Consider the following 2,500-nt stretch of genomic DNA (forward strand, 5'->3'; position numbering starts at 1 on the left):
GGTCACCAGGTTGTCAGCTTCCCACCTATAGTCAGACTCATCCCCACCAGAGATCAGCCCAATGAGGGTGGTGTCGTCCGACAAACTTCAAGAGTTTGACGGACAGATGATTGGAGGCGCAGCTGTTGGTATACAGGGAGAAGAGCAGTGGGCAAAGGACGCAGCCCTGAGGAGTTCCCGTGCTGATGGACCTGGAGTCAGAGACTTCTGTTCCCGGCTTAACGCACTGCTTCCTGTCAGAGAGGAAGTCTGTGATCCACCTGCAGGTGGAGTAGGGCACGTTCAGCTGGAAGAGCTTGTCCTGAAGCAGGGCAGGGATGATGGTGTTGAAGGCAGAGCTGAAGTCCACAAACAGGATCCTGGCGTAGGATGCTGGGGCGTCCACATGCTGTAGGGTGAAGTGGAGGGCCATGTTAACTGCGTCGTCCACAGACCTGTTGGCTCTGTAGGCAAACTGAAGGGGGTCCAGGAGAGGGTCTGTGATGGCTTTGAGGTGTGCCAGGAGCAGGCGCTCAAAAGACTTCATTACCACAGATGTAAGGGCGACCGGTCTGTAATCATTTAGTCCTGTTGGCCTTAGCTTTTTGGGCACAGCGATGATGGTGGAGGACTTGAGACAGGCTGGTACATGGCATGTCTCCAGGGAGGTGTTAAAGATGTTGGTGAACACCGGAGACAGCTGGCCAGCGCAGTGCCTGAGGGTGGCTGGAGAGACAGAGTCCGGCCCGGCTGCTTTGCGTGGATTCTGCCTCTTGAAAAGCCCATTAACTTCTCCCTCCTGAAAGGAGAGAGTCGTTTCTGTAGTATGGGTGGGGGATGGGGCCTCTTGGGTGGGAAGGGGTGGTTCAGGACAGTCCAATTGTCTTTCAAATCTACGGTAGAACTCGTTCAGGTCGTTGGCTAGGCGGGAGTCGTTAGTGGTGTGGGGCGCTCTGGGTTTGTAGTTGGTGATGTGCCTGAGCCCTTTGGCAGACAGAAGCAGCGTCGTTAGTAGAGAACTGGTGTTTTAGTGTCTCTGAGTACAGTCGTTTAGCCTCTCTCACCGCTTTGCTAAACCTGTTCTTCGACTCCTTGAATCTGTCTCTATCCCCACTCCTAAACGCTTCCTCCTTCTCCAACCTCAACCTTTTGAGCTTTGCTGAGAACCAGGGCTTGTTGTTGTTAAAGTTCACCCTGGTACGTGTTGGGATACAGCAGTCCTCACAGAAGCTGATGTACACAGCCTCTGTGAGTTCATCCAGACTATTGGTAGCAGTCGTGAACATATCCCAGTCAGTACAGTCTAAGCACGCCCGCAAATCTTCCACAGCCTCACTGGTCCACTGTTTAGATGTCCTCACAGCAGGTTTACAGAGTTTTAGTTGCTGCCTGTATGCACGAATCAGGTGGACCAAGGGAGTTCTGTGCGAGCCGAACAGCCCCGTGACCCACAAGAGAAACATCCCCGCCAAATTCGAGCGTTTGACGGGGTCTATCCGTGAAAAAATATTCACGTTTTTGAGTGCACATGCATTTCTGCTGCAAATGCCTCTGGAAGTTTCATGCCGTTCGTATGCCAATTGTGGCAACACGAAAATGACCCGTTTTCCCATTCCGAGGGATTTCTGTGCGACCCTAACAGCCCCGTGAGCCACAAGAGACACATCCCCGCCAATTTCTAGCGTTTCACGGGGTCTATCCGTGAAAAATATAGACGTTTTTGAGTGCACATGCATTTCTGCTGCAGATGCCTCTGGAAGTTTCATGCCGTTCGTACGCAATGTGGCAACACGAAAATGACCCCTTTTCCCATTCCGAGGGATTTCTGTGCGACCCTAACTAACAGCGCCCGTGAGCCACAAGAGAGACATCCCCGCCAATTTATAGCGTTTCACGGGGTCTATCCGTGAAAAATATAGACGTTTTTGAGTGCACATGCATTCCTGCTGCAAATGCCTCTGGAAGTTTCATGCCGTTCCTATGCAATGTGGCCACACAAAAATGACCCGTTTTCCCATTCCGAGGCATTTCTGTGCGACCCTAACAGCCCCGTGAGCCACAAGAGAGACATCCCCGCCAACTTCTAGCGTTTGACGGGGTCTATGCGTGAAAAATATTAAAATTTTTGAGTGCACGTGCCTTTCTGCTGCAAATGCCTCTGGAAGTTTCATGGCGTTCCTATGCAATGTGGCAACACGAAAATGACCCCTTTTCCCATTCCGAGGGAGTTCTGTGCCACCCTAACAGCCCCGTGAGCCACAAGAGACACATCCCCGCCAATTTCTAGCGTTTCACGGGGTCTATCCGTGAAACATATAGAAGTTTTTGAGTGCACATGCATTCCTGCTGCAAATGCCTCTGGAAGTTTCATGCGGTTCGTACGCAATGTGGCAACACGAAAATGACCCGTTTTCCCATTCCCAGGGATTTCTGTGCGACCCGAACAGCCCCGTGAGCCACAAGAGACACATCCCCGCCAATTTCTAGCGTTTCACGGGGTCTATCCGTGAAAAATATCAAT

Source organism: Petromyzon marinus, unplaced genomic scaffold (assembly GCF_048934315.1).
Source record: "Petromyzon marinus isolate PM22_M1 ecotype Great Lakes invasive population unplaced genomic scaffold, UKy_Petmar_22M1.pri1.0 PM_G_Scaffold_164, whole genome shotgun sequence".
NCBI lineage: Eukaryota > Metazoa > Chordata > Hyperoartia > Petromyzontiformes > Petromyzontidae > Petromyzon > Petromyzon marinus.